General features: G+C 41.1%; 1 protein-coding gene across 2 annotated transcripts in view; it reads left to right on the forward strand.

Annotated features, from left to right (window-relative positions):
- RALB (RAS like proto-oncogene B) overlaps positions 1–19,766 on the forward strand; it is a 48,683-nt gene that overhangs the window by 18,694 nt on the left and 10,223 nt on the right. The window contains exon 1 of one of the 2 annotated variants that reach the window (XM_082055843.1): positions 3,802–3,967. The exons of the other annotated variant lie outside the window; for it this stretch is intronic. The gene's annotated coding sequence lies outside the window, so the exon portion shown is untranslated. Of the gene's footprint in view, positions 1–3,801; positions 3,968–19,766 lie in introns of those variants that run through there. 2 annotated transcript variants of the gene reach the window in all.

Below are 19,766 nucleotides of genomic sequence, written 5' to 3' on the forward strand. Positions count from 1 at the left end.
TGTTCTCCCCAGTTTTATGCTAACATTCATTTAACTTGAAAAATGTTTTTAAAAGTAGGATAAAAAACAATACAGTGGCTTTGGATTTAATAAATTAATAAAAACTTGCGGGTGTGGTTACCTTCACTGAACCATTGCTTTGTGCTGCACAGGTGCTACAAGAGACTGGCCATGTGTAACTAAAAATTACCTCAGAGAGGGACAAAACCTGCCTGCTGCTTTAACTTGTTCTTACGTTACTGGCTCAGCCTCAGCACTGGAGATGTGGCAGGACCACTTCTTTCTCCGCTGATCCCTGACTTCTTTGTGGTGATTATGGGCAACAGTTCCTGTCTCAGTCTCCCGTAACTGAGGCGGGGTTATAAGTTGTGAATCAAATGCCTTTCATAGAATCATAGAACCGTTTGGGTAGGAAGAGACCTTCAAAGGTCATCTAGTCCATCCTGCTGTCCCCCTTCAGCGTTCAGATGTAAACTGCCTCTTTGTTCTGTTATTGACAAAGATTGCAAATGACATCACTAAATCCGCAAAGACTGACTTCCTAGGTAGCAGTGATTCACTTGCAATTCAAGATTCTCCCTTCAAGTTCCTCATCAGTTTATATATGTTTCCTTTTACCCTTGAGACTAGTATTACCTGCCCCCTGCAGGAACGGGGAATTCTTTCTGTGCATCATTTGCAGCCTCCTAGGCCTCATAGTTCCTAAAATACTTTTTTCCTAAACTGGCTCCTTACCTTTTTCCTCCTGGAGTCACTGGTGCGAAAAAACAGGCCAGAAATGCTATAAAACACTGTCAAAGGAGAACTGGGTATGCAGGTGGTGGTTTTACACAAACACTGTACAGACATAATGACCAACATGGAGGCCGTGGCAACTGCCAGTCCCATCTAGCATGAATTTATCAGCAAGATAAATGTTCGCCTCTCTGCCCTCAGCAGTGGTGGATATGGTAATCCTTGGGTTCTGATCAAGAGATCACAAAGTTCACACAGCTCACCTCTTCCCTGCAGCATCCAAGCTAGGTTTTGTGGTCTACTACCCATTTTACGAGGAATGGGTCTATCACCATCTTTTCCATTTAATTCCTTATATACATCTCCTTGATTTTGACAATTACTGCCACAGTAAAAAGAAAAAAAAAGATTGAAAAATCACTAGTTTCTAGAACTAATTTCAGCTAATTCTTGTTTCAGCTAACCATCTTTCTAGAATATATTTCTACTTATAAAGTAGAACTGCTCAGAAAGGAAGTCCTGCTCTCTGCAAAGAAAAATATCTGTGGTGCTCAGTCATCCCACCACACTTACTGTTGTTCAGGACTCTAGCAGTGATACAGAGTGCCCTGTTACCTTCTTAGTGGGCTAGAAACTAAATGTATGCATCAAAAATACCATACCTATCTCTAAGAATTTACAGTTTAAAACATATTATGACATGATAAAGCAACAACTGGAGATAATTTTTTTCTGTTTCTACTGAAATCTTGTTTAGAAAGTGAATATTTATTGTCTGCAAAGTGCTTAGAATAAAGTAAATGCAATATAAATTATGATTTCTTCTCAATTGTTCTAAAGAATTTTTCTTCCTAAAGTACTGAAGCAAAAATACATCTGTAACACCTATGGTAACCATGGAGATTACACCAGGCAACATGCGTAATGATGCAGAATGTGGCATCAGACAAATGTTCTTTGTCATGACTGGATTACTACAAAGAAGTAGGTTTCCCCTAAACAATTTGCAAAAGCAGGATAGATGTGGTTAATTACTCAACTCTGGTTTATGCAAGGGGGAAGGGGAACAGTCAGTGCTGTGGTACGGGCAGCAGACTGACATTGTGTTCAGTTTGAAAAGACCCAGCTTCCCAGGTTCTTGGTAGTTTCAACTTATAGATATGATTTGCTGAAAATATTTCTCTTCGGTGAATAGTCACATCAGAGCAACTAGTCATTCCACATTGCCTGTACGACATGATAGCCATGGAGACATATAGTTACAGAATAAATAGGAAACAGTTCTAATTATTTTTACTTGCTTTTGTGGGGTTTTTTGTTGTAGTTGCTTTTGTTTGTTTTCAGGACTACATACAGATGCACAAAATCTATCTTAAAAACAAGTCAGGCATAACCCCAGAAGTACCAAAATTTGGGTAATTTAAGTGTTAGTGATAAAAGAACATTCCTTCACATTTGGCAATATCGCTTTCTCTGCTTATTCCTTCTCTGCATGGATGGCATCAATAGTAAATAGTTCTCAGTCTGCCAGCTTCTAATGCAGGATGAATATTGATGTGATTCTTAATCTGACACATTATATAATGCGGAGGGGAAGAATTACTAGAATCAGGACCTTTTCCAATAAACAAACCTGAAAAGAGAAAGTCACTTTTCCACTTAAGTTGTTAACTAAAATCTGGTGTTTGGCAGTTGTTTGAGTTAGGAGGAGAAACTGATGATGATGCAAGGATGATGTCAATCCTGTTTACTTACAAACAATGGAGAAAACTTGGTTTCCTTCAAGAGGGGAGAAATTCAAATGATATTTCCTTTTTATACAGTCCTGAAGTACTCAGCTGTTCTCAGAGCCGCACACCTACTTTTTGCTGCCTCTGTAATTTATTTTTTCCAATTCCTGGCATTTTTGCCTACCCTGAAATTACAGATTATAGTAAATCTCTTTCCAGTTCTCCCATCTCTACCATTTTATTTTGTTTTGGCAGTAGGCCTATCACTTTTATAAAGCTGGGTTGCCTTTTTTTTTTTTTTCATGTATTTTAAGTGGCAGGCCTTTTTTTTTTTTTTTTTCATGTATTTTAAGTGGCAGGCCTTTTTTATGCTTTTCAACAGCAAAATACAATTTCACCTGCCATCAATGGATAGAAGTAGAAGGCCATTAATTCTTTCTCTCTTGTAAAAGGCTGCAAAGAGGCTCGATGTGAAAGCAGGAGTTAGCACAACTACTTAACCTATTAATACTACTTCTGTCCCAGAGGATATGAGCCCCCAGAGATCAGTGGTAATAATGATTTCCACCATTTCCCAGAGTTGGTGTTATCGAGCATATGGCTGTTTTTTCTAGAAGGAAGAATTTTACCAAACATATTCACTCTAACTCCAGTGTGTGGCATTTAAATAGGCAAACATTTAAAGCTAGATAAGTTAACCAAATTAATTAAAGCAGAGCGCACAGGTATGTTATCCTTTGTAACTGACAAGGCAGTTACATGTGATTATGTGATTGGTAACATTAGAATTGGCCAGAGGGAATTTTGATTTGGGGACTGATAAAGATTTGAAGAAAGAATTGCAGTAAATACAGCAATTGCCATTATTCATTTTTTTTCCTGAGCAGTTAAAACCGCTCTGTGCTGCACACATACATGACAGTATCGCAGGACAAGAACTTAATAAAACGCTCAGTACTGTTGAGAGGCAGGGATGCTTCCATTCCTTTGCCTTCTGATCTCACAATTAATTTATGCAGCCACGAGTAGGACTTGCACTAAAACATGTGAGGTATTTAAGAAAGTCCTTCCCAACTTCTTTTGAGTGAAAGCAGAGCCCGTAGCGTTTACGGGCTCGCTCTTCTAGCGGCTTCTTTACAGGACTCTGAGGGGAACAGCCAACAAACAGCCTCGCCCCCCACAGCCGTGGGGCGGGCACCCCTCTGCTGCTGCTCCCCTTGCAGGACCGGAGCCGCCCAGCGGCGCGAGCCCCCTCCACCTCAGCCCCCACCGCCCCGCCTTCCGAGCCCATTGGCCCGTCAGCGCCACGTGACGGCCGGGAGGACGGTCGGGCGCGCGCTCGCGGGGTGCCGGGCCCGGCGGGAGCGGCGCCGACGAGGGCGGAAGTGCGCGGCGGGGGCGCGCGGGCGGCGGCACCCCAATGAGAGCGTGGGGGCCGGCGGTTAAAGCGGAGCCGGGTGCCGGGCTGGAGCCTCAGCGCCGAGCCGGGTCTTAGCCCCCAGGTGAGAGGGAGGAGCGGGTGGGCACCTCGGAGCGACCCCCGGACCCTCTTCCGGGTTGCGGGGAGCTCGGCTGTCCCGGCCCTGCTCCTTTAGCAAGGGGAGTCGGGAGCCGCCGGGTCCCGGCCGCGGCCTGAGCGGGGCTGTGCCGGCTGGCGGGGGTTGTGGCTGAGCCCCCTTGTTCCCATCCCCGCCTCTTTCTGTGGGGAGGAAGGGGAGGTGTCGCCTGGGGGCGCTTGGCAGCCCCTTTCCTCCCGGGTGTGTGGGGCGGGGGCAGCCCCGCGGCTTCTCCTGCCCCGGGACGTGACTCCTGGGCTGTCGGGAGGTTTTGGGGAGGTGGTTGAGGAGGGTGGACAGTGCCTCGTGTGGAGCCTGTGCCCCTGGGGCCTGCGAGGGAGCGGGGGGAGAGGTTCGGCTGCTCTGCAACCGCTCTCCCGTGGGTTTGGGCACTTGTGTGGCCTCCCCGCGGCGTTGGGGCTGAGTGGGAGGCATCGGGGCTGGGTGGTTGTTGTGACTTCTATCTACAAGTGAAGCTCGGGGGAGGGAAAGGGCGAGGAGAAGCTGGCCTTGAGTGTTAGTTTCTCCGGCGACTTCTGTGCGGGCTGCTCTGGAATCAGTGATAATGCTTCATCTGTGCCGGATAAACAGAAGGTTTGAGATGCTGTTGGTCTCAGCTGAACCAGAAGTTTCTCAGGGATCTTGTTTTATCTGGGCAGGTTCTCTCTGTGCTGCTCTTTTTTCTCCCTGCAGCCTTACTGGTGTAGATCTTGTAGGAGGAGAAAGGTGGTGCCTGAGCATGACCTTACCTGGAGAAGGGCAGGGTGAGAGGTGAGCCAAGGCGGTCCAGTCATGCTTCCTGAACAGCGAGTGGAGGCCAGACTCGATTTTTCTGCTGGAGTCCTGTTGAATCAGTTCTGATCCTCGAACAGGAGACTTAGTCTTGACTACCTCAGGGTATCTTAATAAGAGAAAAGGAGCAGGGAGACCATACCAGCACTAGGACCAGCCTTCTTCAAAGCTTAAGCCTGCAGTCTGGATAGCTTTTTTGTTTGTTGAACTGTTCAAACATTACTTCTATAGTTCTGAGATTCTTGTTTCTTTTGTGAGGGGGATGGAAGTGCCTGCCTGTTCAAGGGCATCCTCACTACCATGACTTTTAGGAAAAGCAGTGTTTTTTTAGATGCCTTAAACTCCCCCCTTTTCACCCCACTACCCCAACTGAGGTTATCAGAGCTGAGAGAAGGAATTAACAACTGGAACTAGACTTGTGGTTCTTGCCAGTGATTTGCTTGAAGGCTGAAAATAACCTTATTGTAGAGAATTTGATAGCAACAGCTCAATCTTATTTGGCAATAGCATTTTTATAGCTCATTCACTTATAGCAGACTTATTAAAAGTTTTATCTGCTGCTTTAATAACTTCTGGCACCCGTATACTGAACTTAGGTTTTTGCTTATGATTAGTTTAGATCAACCATGGTAAAAGTCTTTGCATTTACTTTCTGTATTAAATGTTATTTTTAAGGGCTAGAGAAGCTTTTGGATTAGTCCTGTAGATAAGTTTGGTATATTCAATTTATAGTAGTAAATTGCTTGTTGTACACATCTTTTGGAATAGGCCAACTTGATTCTGAAGGCTGAAGAAAAGTGAAGCTGACCTATTTTCGCTGGTGTTATGTATATACTGCAGAGGAATGTCCAGTTTAAAGACTTAGCTGGAATGCTTTACAAAAACTCTTAACTGCAATCTTAATTTGACCAGACAATACTCTTTCTCGGTCACCCTTTAAAACTCTCAAACTTGTCTCTAATTGTCAGTATGATGGTCCTGGATATTTGGATAGAAGAGTAGTTAAGACATTTTGATCAAATCAAGGCAGTACTGATGAGACGCTGCCTGGACAATTTGTATGAGTACACTGAAATCCTGGATGATGTGTAGATTCTGCGATCTAATGCCCTTTTCAGCTGCAACTTAACCCTTTAAGCACCAACTGGTTTTTGACCAAATGCTGGATAAAATGGCTTGCTTCTCTGGGAAGTATTGGTCACCAGGCTTCACGAGCAACAGAACTGTCCTGTGAACGGAGGAGAAGTGGCTGAGTGAAATAGCAGAACAAACCCTGATATCATTTGGGAATCTGACTCGTAGTTTGTCTATTGCTTTATAAACTGTTTGCTCTCCATGGAGTGGGTACTTTAACTTGATAATTTCTTATTAACTAGATTCAGGCTTCATGTGACTGATTAAATGAACTGCTTTCTATTACATGATGAATCATCTGAATTAATAGCCTCTCTTATCAGAGATACTGAAGGAGCCTGTTTCTCATGACAGCTGTGCAGGCAGTAAGCACTTGTGGGAATGCAAGTGCATAGTGGTATCAATACAAACAGTGCATAAGGTCAGTAGGTGTCTTGTGCATGGAGCAACCACCTTGGGATGGGAGTAGTGGTCTCTTGAGTTTTGAGTGAAAGACAGTGGCTGGGGAGGCAACAGAAGTAGATGAATAGGGGGGGTTGTGTCCTTGCTGCTTTTCACACCCTGCGAGCCTGATTTCAAAGCAACTTTTGCATGATTGACGTATGAAAGGTGCTGATCCTAATTATCAGCTGGGTTAGATAGCAACTGTATTCTCAAACTGTCTTGATTTGGAAGTACTATCCTGCTGATAAAAACCTTCAGTTCTTTAGGCTTTCTCATTATCCACCATCTACCTCCCAGTCTCTGGAAACTATTCTGCACCACTCTCAAGCGGAGGTGGTAAGGTTCCATTGCTTGTTACCTGCTATCGTGCGAAGCGGCAAGGTCAGCAATCTTAGCTGTTTCAGTCTCCTACTAGTAATAATCAATTTTGTGGCTTATGTTCTATGACAAATTGATACCTGCCTCTTGATAAGAGGTTATGGAGCTAATATTTTAGAAGTACTTGTTAATAGCTGCCAAAGAGCAATCATGTTGTTGATAGTGCCTCTTAGCCCATTAAACAGGACTAAGCAATTTTTATCCATGTCTGCCCCAGGAATATCAAGTCACCCTGTCATTTAAGTAAGATAAGTCTATGTAACTCATGCTTTGTCTCTTAGTGTTCTTCCAAATGCTTTAATAGTAATATTAGAGGATCTGTTTTGTCTCTTGTGCTTGAGGTGTGCAAATGTGTTTTTCAAAACCTGTCAAAATGAGAATCATGAAGTCATGTAATGTGAAAATGTTATTTATATCGCTGTGTAAGTAGTTACTTGGAACTTCCTGGTGACCAAGTGCTTGCTTAGAGCAGTCACTTTCAACTGCTTGATATGGGATCTTGATCCCACAGCTGTCCTAATGTTTGAAAAAAGGAGCAAATAGTGGTTGATTACAGGAATATGAGACTTAATGGAAGTGCAGGCCTTACTAGGAATTTTTGCAGGATCGCAAGTCAAAGACTGAAAGATCAGTCCTGGCATTATAAGCATTTATTAAAGCCTTAATCCTGTCAACTGTTACTTTGTGAATTAGTCTTGCTGTCAGTTGATGTGATTAGTATGAAATATTTTGGACAACTAAAAGTGCAATGAAACTGGAGTTTTTAATGTTCTTCTTAAACTTGGCATGTGGCAGAACTAATCTGAAATCAAAGCATAGAACTGGAAAGCTGAGAACATGCTTAGTTAAGCAGGTGTTGTGATTTCTCTGGTTTCTAGTTCTTTCTGTTTGTATCTTTACCTGTAATGAAAAATATCATTCTTTGGAAGAGTACTGGAGACCTAGATTTAGCCCCAGTTTTGGGCGTGGTTTTGTTCCTGTAGATGGCTATGTTAGATAATGTTTCCCATTTAGATTTAATATTGATGACAGTTTTTTTGCATATTGGTGGCTTAAGTCGCAGGTTAAAACAAAAATCCTACCTAACAGATAAGATTATTATAGAGTATTGTATTTACAGGCTGATACTTAAAACATGACAAAGCACTTTAAATGTTTAATTGTGGGAGCTACCTAAACTCTGGACTCCATGTTGCGGAACACTGAAGTGTGTGTTGTATGTTTGTTTTTTGGTGTGTGTGATGGTGTGTTTTTCTTTTTAAAGAGTTGGTTTAGTTAGTTGGGTAGTTGGTTAGTGCTACCCTGCTCAGTGGGGCACTGTCTTGGGTACCACTCTAAAGCAGGTATTTAATGAGTTAAGTATTTTAGATCAAGCTACATGCCAGTTGCCTGAGCTTTCCAGAAAAGAGGTGGTTTTGCTAATTGGGGAAGCTATTCCCTGATTGGAAGGAACTAATTCTAAACTATGTGGTGATGTCTGATACAGCCTTTCTGCTAAGTTGCTGCTGCAGTAAGAAATTCTTCCCTGGGATGATACTCTTCTGCTATTTAGTGTTCTTGGCTTATGGTGAGATCCCATTTTGGGTAGGTAAGGATAAGGAATTCTCATTAATGTAGTCACCAAGAAGTCTTATTGACTGACTTTTATGGCAGCCTTCTGGTTGTATCTGCTGTATCATAAAATAGACTAGCTAAGCCACTTAAGGAAATGGTCTTTCAGAGACAGGAATGTGTGCTTGAAACTAGTGGTATTTCTCATTCTACTCTCTCTCATTTTCAAAACATTTTAGGAAGCAATTTAATTTTTAAAGAATTCTGCAAGCTCATTGAGAATTTACCTTTAAGTTTGTCTTACAAGGTAAACTAAAATCAAAGTGGGCTTTAGGGGTTAATGTATTCTGAAACTATAATGGCAGGAAACTAATTCAAAAAATTCCTAGACATAAGTAGGCTGACTGGTGATACTGTACATGTTTATCTTAATTTAGTTTGTAAAACAGAGATCAAGCAGTGATCTTGTCCTACTCACTTTCCTTAAGTATTCACAACTGTTGTCTTATAGTAGCTATCATCTGGTGACCCTGCCTCCTATTATACTTTTGTAAGTAAATATTAGTTAAGGTTTCTAATTCAGTGTTAGTAATGAAGGACTTGCTGTAAGTTTTTTTAGCTACGTTGTACTACTTGTTGTCAAATAGGCCTTCCACGTCCAAAGACTCACCATAAATAAGATTTGTAGCAATTCCACAGCTGGGGCATAGGTTGGAATAGTAGAGTTGCTGAGGCTGGAAGATGCATCTGGAGACTGTCCCATCCAGCCCTCCTCCTGACTGCACCAATCCTGACCCATAAACTGGCTCATCATCCATCCCTGTGTAGAACTTTGTGCATTCCTGCTTTTTTTCATGGGAAGGGCAACTCTCCTGCTTTGCCTTCTGGGTCTGTCTGTCCTAAGGGGCCTGTAGCCATCCACAACAGCATTCTAACCATGAGAGCTAACCTCGCTGGGATCAGGGACGAGCTGGGATATGGTCCCTGCAGCTACACACAGAGCCCTAATATCTCCTTTTTGTTCCTTGCGCTGCACACATTAGGGTTCAGAAGCATCCTGTTGTGCTGATTTCCCAAGAAAAGCATGAAAACTAGGAGATGAGATGGCTGTGTATCAGAATAGTAATTTTTTATTTTTTTTTATTCTGGTAATGTGCTCTGTGGAGAGAGGAAATCTCTCAAAAGAGAGCACAAGGATAAATGTGTAGTTTATATTCTGCATCTTCATGTGACCCGTCACTTGCTTGGTCATAAAGGGAAGTGTCCTGAAGTAAATGTGTCCTAATTTCTGTGTTGAAGTCAAGTGGTTCTGAGTTAAGTCTGCCACCCAAAACCAGAGTTGTCATAGAATCAACAAGCTCTACAGCACTCTGGAGGCTCCGTGGTGTAGAGCACCTTTTTGGCTGTAAACAGTTTTATAGTGGTAGGCAGAGAGCGTTCTCTGTGAGGGAGACCAAGGATAACACTTCTCCCATGTAGAAATTCTCTACAGCTTTTTAGTTTTATTAACTTTACACTTAGAGTAGGTGTATTGAAATTGCATGTGACCCCTTTACTGGTGTAATCTGCCTTTAAATAGAAACTGGAATAAGTTCTGCTTTTGGCTTTGGGATAAAGTATGTGAATACAGTAGACTGGGAAACTACGTGCCTTTTTGTTTTTTAAAACATCTGTTCTTAGTCCAGTAGAGAGGTAGCTGCTCGTGTGTACTGAATACCTTGGTGTGGTATTCACTCTTTCTGATCTGGGAAACTGGAGTGAAGAAATCTGTTTAAAAGCAACTTAACATAGCAGCTGCATTATGGATAACTAGTGACATTTAGCACTTCAGATAATTGCTATTGTTGTTTTGTGTGATGCAAATGCATTGATTGAAAGATGGGGAAAAGGTTCAGTGCTTGGCACTTGTGTGGTGTGCCTGATTGAGGGAGCTCAGTGACTCATGATGTGCATCTGTGAACCCTTCAGTTAAGTGCTTAGAATAGTGGAAGTATAATACTTTCAGAGGCTACAGATGATTCCACAGTGTCTCTGCAGAGGTGTGACTCCATGATTAAGAGTAAGCTCAGAGTAAGGGTATATTACTTGCCTCCATCAAATGTGAGCAAAACAGTGGCCAACATTTCCCCAAATGGAGATGTGAACATAAAACAGTAACTTCAGTTTAGGAGCAAGGAGTGAAATTGTATGGGCAGAGACAGTTGCTTCTGCTGGCAGTAAATAATCCAAATGAAGTAGTGTTTGGGCTTCTCATTTATTCCAGGCATCTGCTTCACTGGGGAAACTGAAGACAGCGTGATCCACCTGCTGAAGGAGCAGTGGTAGTGGCTTGTGCCTGTCTTTGCAGTGTGATGTGCCATCTTTGCAATACTGATGAACTATTTCTGATAGCTCAAGGATCAGGTTGGGAGGATGAGGGGAGGAAACTTGGCTGGGTAAGATTTTTGTGACAGCTGAAGAATTAAATCCTACAACTCTGTATCATGCTTATGGCTGAACTGGTATCTGAGATTTGCTGGATCAGTGTTAGTGGCAACTTCCCTGTGGATTATACAGCTGCAGGTTGTCCACTGAAGTAAGAACTGAAACCATGTCATACTGATGTAGGATTTGAATCTTGGGTTATATTGAAGTCTAGTTTGCCACTTAAGACACTGTGTAAGATGATATACTTGACTTGTCTGTTGTATTTGTTATACTCCCAGAGATCTGATTTAAAAATTTGTGTTAGATTAACCATCTGAAGCATGTCATTATCTCTTAGTGGTGGTTTGGTGGACTTGGTATATGCTGTGTATTGAAGATGAGCATGTTCCTGCACGGAAGAGCTTTCAAAGAAAGCATAGTTGAAACACACTTTACAACTTAATGGCATTGAGGGTGTTGTACAGCTCTGCCTGAGTGTCATTTTTTTGGTATGAGCCTGAATGACAAGTGTGAGAAATAGTGTCATAATTTACTCTGAGTAATTAGGCAACTAGATGGTTACCACTGCAGTGACACTCTCTTAGAGTAATACTGATTAATGGTATTAACTCAGTCTTTGTGCTTGTAGAAGATTTCTGTCAGGTTTCCTAGTAAGTTCTTGCTCGGATAAGAGCAGTGCAGTAGATCATTTTCTTCTATAGTCTGTCTGCAGTGCATCTTCTGGGCATTAACACTAGAACCAGAGGCTTCCTTAAAGTATTTGGGGAGGTCTGGTGGGGTGTCTTCCTAAATAAGTGTTTTCAACTCTAATGGCACTGGTTTCTTATGACTTCAGGTAACACTATCTTGTTGCATGTAGCACCAAGCAAAATATACTCTACATTTCAATCAGCTAGTTGCTCAGCACTGAGTAATATGTAAAGTCATGGAGTCATAGAATCATTTTGGTTGGAAAAGACCCTCAAGATCATAGTGTTTGTGAGATGGTGGTTTCTTATTCTCTCCTGCCCCCCCATAGCTATGATGCTTCTGTGTGCCATCTGTGAAACAGCAAGACAATTTAAGTATTAATAAGAGTATTGCATTGACCTGTAACTACCCTTATCTAAATACTAAACCTTTTGTGTAAGAGTTTAGGGTAACTGTGGTGGACTGGGACCTCACCTCTAAGGAGATACTTCACTTTAAAGTGGTGCTGCATGCCCCCATCATGGGGATGTGTAATGCGTATGAGCCTGATGCACCCACTGCCTCTTCTGGTGAAGAAAAGTGATGCTACTAAGTTAGGGAAGGGAGGCAGTGTCTTTTGCACTTAACTAGTTTATCACTGACATGGGACAGACACCTGTGTGACAGAATGCTACAGTAACATGGCAGAGCTGGTGGGTTGCACCTAATGGAGCAATCAGATGCAAGGCTGGTATTAGAATCTAAGGGGACAGGTATGACCTTAAACCTGCAATTCTACCATGCTGTAAATATCAAAGGTGCACAACATCTGTAGAAAATAATGTCAGAAGCCTTTGAAGACCAGAACAGGTAAGAAACCTACTAAACATGACCTCAGTTGCTGCATAGCTTCTGAAGTGTGGCAGCCAGTCATCCAAGATGCCTGTTGTGCAAGTCCCTTACTGCTCTCAAAGGATGACTGTTCTCATTGGCAGTGTTGCAGGGACCAAACTGCTCAGGTACTTAACAGGAGGGGTAATTCTAGATCTCTCTGCCTTGTTGCTGTCATCTCTTCCTCATGTGTTGGTTAGTCTCACTGGAGCTGATGCTGCATCCAGGACAGAAATTCAAGCTTCCAAATAGTGATTATCTCCTGAAGACACAGGGGCACAGTATCATACTAGGTCTGTGTGCCTTGGTAGAGTAATGAGTTGCATTTTCTGACATTGTAGCAGCCTGAATGCAAACTGAGCAATATCACAGTTGACTTGTTAACACAGATTTTTATGGTACTCTCCCTGGGAAGTAGATGCATGCTGGAGTATTGGCAGTTTTCCCACCATTACATTGACTCTGCTTTTTCTGTTCCCCATTAGGATCTATAAGAAATCCTGTAGGGGAAACTGCCAGTTTATCTCTTTCCTCCATGAGGAAGTCTGGGTAGTGATGACTCACCTAATGACTGTAGGGGTACAGTACTCTGTAGACTATTTAAATGTATCATATCCTAGGGGAATTCACCTTGTGAATAGTATGGTTCAGCAGATAAAGTGGAACCGCAGTGGAGACAACCATTAGCTTCTGTTCTTGCAGGTATTTGCAGTGCTTTGTATGTATTCAGTATACATGAATTTAGAGCAAACATACTTGAAGTAGTGTCATCTGTCCACTTAGAACCACTTATGCAGGTGATGAACAGATTGCAGTTGTACAAATGCACAACCAAGTAGCTGCATTTCCACTTACTGGGTTCAGCTTTGAGGTGAGCTGTTTGTGTGTTTTCTTTAAGCAGGAATTGACTTGGTGTCATAGCATAGTCTTAGCTTGGTAGTAAATTGGAAAGGCTTTTGTGTAACTCTGCCCTCTTATTCTAACAGTCTCTTTAATGCTGCCTTCCATGATTCCTCCCTGTGGTTGAATGGTCTTTGTATTTATAAAAACTAAGGGGGAAAACAGGCACTGCTTTATCAAGCTGGGAAATAGAGATGCCTACCTAAACACTCTGTGTCTGTGACAAAGAGTAGAACAATTGTAATGAAGTAGGCATTTTATACAGATCTGTGTAAAGATGGCCCAAGACTAAAATGAAGCAGCAGAAATAAAGCTTAGATTCTACTGTCTGTATTCAAGCTCTAGTTAAGATGTCTTGTAAGGCTTTATGGACTGCATGTGAGTGCAGTATTGCAGAACAGCACTGTGGTGGGATGTCTGTGTGTAATCTCTTGATACCGTCATTACCTGGCCGTTAAGATTGTTAGCTTTATATGATGACCTTTGCAACCTTATTTAGTCAAACATAGAGAGAAGTACTATTTAAGGGCAGTCCTTTCTCTTCACTTAGGTACTGATCAGAGACAAGATACTCAGCTATTTTTCTTGCACTCTGAGGGAATTCTAAAAAAACCCTCCAAATATATAAGTTCCTCAGGAACAGGGGTATGTTTCCATTTGTCTGTATTTCAGTTCAGTATAAGATGTGACTTTAGTGTGAGGGATTGCATTAGATTGCTACTCTTCTGATGTTCAAACTGACCAGCCTGAGTCCTTCCTGTGATTAAATCTTTGAAGGCTGTGTTCAAATATGCAGCCTTGCTGCAGGCGTGGATAGGATTTAGTTCCAGTTTTCCTTGGACATCAAGATTATTCAAAGCAAGGATATTACCTTGAAATTACTGCTGACATGTAAGATATTATATATTTATTTGTAATGAATAATCTAGAATGGTCCTCTACTGAATCATGTGAGAGGGCATTTATTTAAGAAGTCTGCAGCTGTCAGATTTGCTTTTGAAGCTATAATGATATATCTCTTCAAACTCATAAGCAAAGTTGGGCTGTGCTTGGCAAGGATGGTAGGGGGACAATGTGCTGCGTATATACAGGTATTTCATAGTTAAAATAGATCACTGCTCTGGTGACCCAAATCTGAAGATCGGCTTAAAAGTTGAGGTTGTCCAAGTCTAGCCATAACCTGTTGCAAAGAACAGTGCCAGACTTTGTAGGTTACTTGAGTCAGTAGCAATGCATCTGGGAGTCTCCTGTTCTTCATGGTCTTATTCTATATAACTGCATGTGTCAGAAAAGTACTGGAGGTCTTTGTATAGTAAGTCCACACTTCTAAAGATCACTTGATCTTATGAGACAGTTTTAACCCAAGAGGAGAGCTGAAGATGGCTTTGCATGCAATGTGTGGAATAGTGAAAAGTAAGGTATGGTATTAAATATTAGGATCTAGTAGGAATTTTAACTGCCTGACATCCAGTGGCTGGATGTCTGATGCTGTTGATAGTGTTAGAATATTTTAGTGTGATTTCTGGGTCCTAGTGTGGAATGCTTGCTTCCTCATGCATGTAGGGAAGACTACTGATCATAAGTAAATTAAAAATACTGCTTTTATATTGCATATGGTCTGCTCCAGATGAGCAAGTCTTAAAGACTCTCCTGCATTACAAGTTCATCATACAGGCTGTAGTATTTCTTCTTCTGGAAGCTAACACATTAATTTGATAAAATACAATACAATTCCTGAACTAAAACTGTTCTTCAACCTGTGCTTGTTCTTTCCCCAGCTTTATAGGAGGCAGGAAATAATCGTGGTCTAGCTTTAGATTCTGGTTTAACCTTAAAATGCTGCAACATTGTGGATTTACTTGTCTCTGCCTTACTCCTAGTGTGTGTGTAGCTCTGGCAGGCAGCATCTCTAAGTGTAGATACAATTCTGTTTTTTGTGTGGGATTGGTAACTACTTCTAATCGATCATTGCCTGATCTGATCCAGCATGGTCCAGAAAAATCTTTAGTCACAACTGAGAAATTGTACCTGGGGAAGGATACAAGGATATCCCAAGCAGGAATTTTCTGCTAAACACATCATAATCTCTGTTTAGCTTGAAGGAAAAAAAAGTAACTGGAGACATGCCAAGAGGTAAGGTATTAGAACAGCAAAAGAAGATACTGTCATTTTTATTTTTAGCCTGCACATCCTAAAATTCAGTAGCATTAAATATGCTACTTAATCTCAAATGAACTCTTTTTTTAAAAAATATATTTGAAATACCAGTTGGAGCATTTACAGTCCATTGAAAGCTAATGGAATTTCAGTACTTAAATATTTTCTGGATAACCTCAGAACAGCGGAGGAGCTCTTACTGTTCATAGCTCAGTGAGATTGTTAATTAGTTTTGTGATCCAGGGAGTTTCTGTGACTGCATTCTTGTGGGCATATCATAGAACCAAATACCTCAAAGCCTGTAATTTGTATTCTGATAAATGGGGATCACTGAAATACTATTGCAAAACCTTATCCTTTCTGTGCTTGCTGTTCATGACATCATATTTTAATCTTTAAGTTGAATACACAGATTTTCCTTTAAAAGTAGGTATCTGAAAGGTTTAACAAAGCTTCTCTGTCAAGCTGTTTGGCTAAAGGTTTCTAGAATCCCATTTTAACATCCAAAGAATGGCTGCTTTCAGTGGCAGGATAGCAATGAAAAGAAATGTCCAAAGATATCAGCTGCACAGTGAAAGAACAAGGGCTGATCTCAGCTATTTTTGAGCTTACAGCTTTATTTCAGTTTTAAATCTCAAACTGATTTGGAAGAACTACAAGCAATTCCAATTAAAGCCTTTGGAGGAGTCTCTTTTTTAAAAAAAAAAAATATATATAGTAACAGAGTATTTATTGGAAAACTGGAAGACTTAGTGAAGTTTCTAAAGTTTTTTTCTGTGTATTTGCATGAGCTGTAGCAAAATGTGTTCCTTGTAAAGTGACAAGTGCTCTTTCCTTTAAGAGATTGTACAACTGTGGACTCTTAATGCAGGTGAAGTAAAAAGGGATGTAAGAGTGCAATCTAGTTTGAAATGTGTAGTATCTGAATTGTGGCATTAAGTAAACTAATCCTGTTAATAATATTTTGAACAGTTTAACTGTTTAGGCTGAGGAGCAGGTGCAGAAAGTAGAAAATTGATGCTTAAATTTAGAGTTTATGGAGCTGTTTATAAACAAATGGCTTGAAGTGCTCTGTTTCAATGACCCAGCTAAGAATGACGCAACACTGTGCAGATTTCTCTACGGCAGGAGGCTGTGGTTAACCTGGAGAAGTTATAATCTAGACAGGTAAGACAAGGGAAGTCTGAAATAGCTGGTGAGCTTAGGGGTCACATTTCTTATATTGAGGGTGGCATGGCTGGATTAGTTCTGTGGCTGAGTACAGATCTTCAGGAGTCTAAATCAAAACAGCTTTTCAGTAACCACCGCGGTTTGATTTGTAGATCTTTGTGCTTCGTGTGGCCATCTTCTCTCCAGTGTAACCTTTGTTTCTTGGTCTGAAGAGCATTAACAGCTGAACTTGATGATCTTAAAGTTCTTTTCCAACCTAAATGATTGTGAACTTTCACTAGTCAAAGCTCCTGTTGTGTGTATGGTTTTGTATAACCTGTTATTAAAAAAAAGAGTAGTCAATAGTTCAATCCATATTTTTTAAAGAAGATGAAGCTAATAATTTTCTAATTTCTGAAAGATGAAAGGCTGCTTAGAAAGGTTTATGCTCTGACCTGGGCTTTCTCTAGCACTTTATTTTAAAACTGAATGAACGATATCTGGAAGAAACTTCAAAAAACCCTTCTGAAAGATTTTTTTTTTTTTTTTTTTTTTTTTTGGCAGTTTGACACCACACAAAGTTCAACATGGTGTCATTAAACCTGAGGGTAGAATGACAAATTAAATGGATTGACTGATTGCCATTGACTGGATCATTTCCATACAGAGGATGGTAAATCTTGTTGTTTTGGTACAGTTTACTTTCCAGCAAGTAAAGAACAATATGGGAGAGGCAGATATACTTATCACAGAATTAAGTGACTTATCTGGACACTTATTCAGAGCAGACTCTTAAGGCCAAGAATCTTAATACATCTGTTTAAGTTTCCATTCCCTTAAACTGAAGAGAATTTAGTAGTGTTTTAAAAGCAACTGCAGTCGTCACACGTTCTTCTAGACACAACTACTTTTTTTTTAATGAGATGGTTGATTTCCCAAGACTTCCTTTTCTGTAAGGAACAGATGAGTTAATGTCAGTGTCTTGACTGCCTCAAGGATACTTAATCTACAGAATGGGGTGAAAACTCCTTGCCTACTCAGAAATGACTGAGGAGAGAGCTTCCCCTTGTGTCCTATGATTTTTTTTTTATTTATTTTCTTTTTAACCTCAAGGAACTATTAAATGTGAGCTTTGGATCACAGTGTGTAAACGGTTTCTTGGGCTGTGGAGGTGGAAATGCAAGTAAACACTTAGCCCCAATGATTTCTCTTGTTTTTATTAGAGTATTCCTATTAAAATATAACTGTGCCCTTTTCTGAACCAGTGATATGCTATGAGCCTGTTTTGTAAACATTGGTTCTTCTGCACTGATACTGCCTGTGTCAATCCTGTGCCACGCTGCCTCAGCCTTGCTTTGTTCTGTACTGCCTGGCTATGCTGGGGCTGGAGTGGGCCATGCTCCCTCTGTTGCCACTAAAGAAGAGGTGCCTTGTGCGAAGCTTCTGGGATTTCATTGAGGACATACAGCATAGGGGTTGTGTTGTGAGGGGCCTCCTGCCTTCAGAGGGTTCATATAGTGTGAATACTCTAGAATGTAATTTTAGGACTGTATAAATGTAGGAGTTTGTGTGTCATGTATTTTTACATATAGTTATATTTCTACAGTCCTAGAATTACATTTGGACCTTTGAAGGCAACCGTGAGGCTGATGTGTCCCCTGGTCAAAATGAGTTTGACACCCCTGTGGTAGAAGATTCAAGTGGTACTTGTAACAGCTCTGCTGGGAAAGTCAAGTACCTTGGCCATTAAGAGCTGGGCCTGCTTTAGATGCAATCAGTTTGTAAATTTGTGTGCTGTTGGATGGTTTTTGTTTAATGTTGTATTTTGGTTATGAGTCAGGTAATACTGTGTATGAAGGCTGACCTTGTAGTTTCTAGTGGCTGGTGTTGAGGTTGGAGGAAGAAAGAAGGATCTAAATATTCTCTCCACTTACCTCTGCGATGAGCTTATACTGAGTCAAGGTGGTCAGTGTTCTACCTGAAAGGCAGCTATTCCTTTAATATGACCAGGTAAAGATGTGGTATCTGTATTGACAGGAGGGAGAAAGTTGCTATTGTCTCTCTTGGCTGTTAGTAAATCTTTTTATTGCAGTTGCATAGCACAGTGAACTTGGCGCAACCTTGTAGGCAGCAGCACTAAGTTTGTGTTGCCAGCAAAATGTTTAACTTGAAAGTTTCGCGTTAGGTAACACAAAGCAGAACAGCCTTATGATGCTTGTTAAAAGAATATTCAGAGGTTAAAACCAATCATAATTATACTCAAAAGTTGCTGAGGGTCACTTGGCTTCCTCAGAAAGCAGCTTATCTACTGTTATCAAAGCCAAACTGCTCTTGAACTAGGACAAAATAAACTTGTCTACAACTTAAGAGCAAGCTGTGTTGTTATTGGAACACTTAAGGTCCCTAAGCTGTCTCATTGTGTAGTCAGTCTGTAGCTCTTATGCTTTGGGTTTCTATTCCCAAGCAAGCTGAATTCTAGTTTATAATTTGTAGAGCTTGTGGACAATCAGCAAAGAAAGCCTTTCAGCAACAACTTTTGGAGTTCAGAGGCTATTAGTGTTTTTTCACACTCCCCTGGCAAGGAGCTCTGTTCTCTTCCCCTCTTGCCTCTCTGACTAAAGAACTAAAAATCAAGCTTGCAATCCTCTTCTGATGTAGAATCTCTGGGGTAATGGCTGAATTCAGTGTCCCCAACACAAATGTGTGTGGTGTACAGGGAGAATCTCTGAGAAGTAGGAGTTACCACATCCCGTTCCTGTACTAAGGAGTGTCCTGGATGAGTGAGCTGATTTATAATATAGAAGGTTAACGGAGGAAAATATCTGTCATCAGTTACCAGTGTTTATCCCAGAATGAATGCTTAAAGATTATTAATTTGCATTACTGTACCAAGTGTTTGTAGCAAGCAGGTGTGAGTGAAATACTTCTAATGGAAAAATACTACAGTTCAGATGTTTGAAAAGGCTGTCCTGAGGGCACTTCTTAATTGTTGGCATGTTTGTTCTTGTATGCAGTTGTCAGTGTCAACTTAGTTTGGTTGTTTGCTTTTCAAAACATCAGGTTGTGACAAAGGGGAAAAATTTCACAGTCTGTGTACCCCAGGGCAGGCTGCCCGGACTGGGCATGGATATGGAAATGTCAGCCTCAAAATGTGGGGCACATAAACTGGATTGCTTGGAGCAAACTGCTTTAAGGGAGAGGTTTGGACTGGACAACATCCGAATATCCTTTCCAGGCTAAATAACGCTATGGT

This window comes from Streptopelia decaocto, assembly GCF_964273445.1.
Source record: "Streptopelia decaocto genome assembly, chromosome: 6".
Lineage (NCBI taxonomy): Eukaryota > Metazoa > Chordata > Aves > Columbiformes > Columbidae > Streptopelia > Streptopelia decaocto.